Below are 310 nucleotides of genomic sequence, written 5' to 3'. Positions count from 1 at the left end.
GAAAATTTCCTCGTGCGTCTCTTGTCCATGAAGACGTCCTTAAAGATGCCGATCTCAAGACTCAACTCAGCGCCAACCAGCAAAAGGAAGTGAGGAGGGGAGGGGAGAAAGTGCGTGGCTCTGCGGGTTTTCACGTCTCTTCTGTCAAAAAAGAAGAAAACTTCGGGTGTCTCTCTCTCTCTCTGTCTCTCAGTCAGACAGAGAGAGGAAGGTCTATAAGTTCTGCATGTGCACGACGTCCTCGACTCACTGGAGTCATAGTGATGATGGCAGGTTATTGTGGGGGGTCATATAGAGATAGAAGACATTC

The sequence above is a fragment of the Cystoisospora suis genome (assembly GCF_002600585.1).
Source record: "Cystoisospora suis strain Wien I chromosome Unknown contig_9819, whole genome shotgun sequence".
Classification (NCBI taxonomy): Eukaryota; Apicomplexa; class Conoidasida; order Eucoccidiorida; family Sarcocystidae; genus Cystoisospora; species Cystoisospora suis.
The sequence above is the reverse complement of the archived record's forward strand: the minus strand, read 5'-3'. Positions refer to the sequence as shown.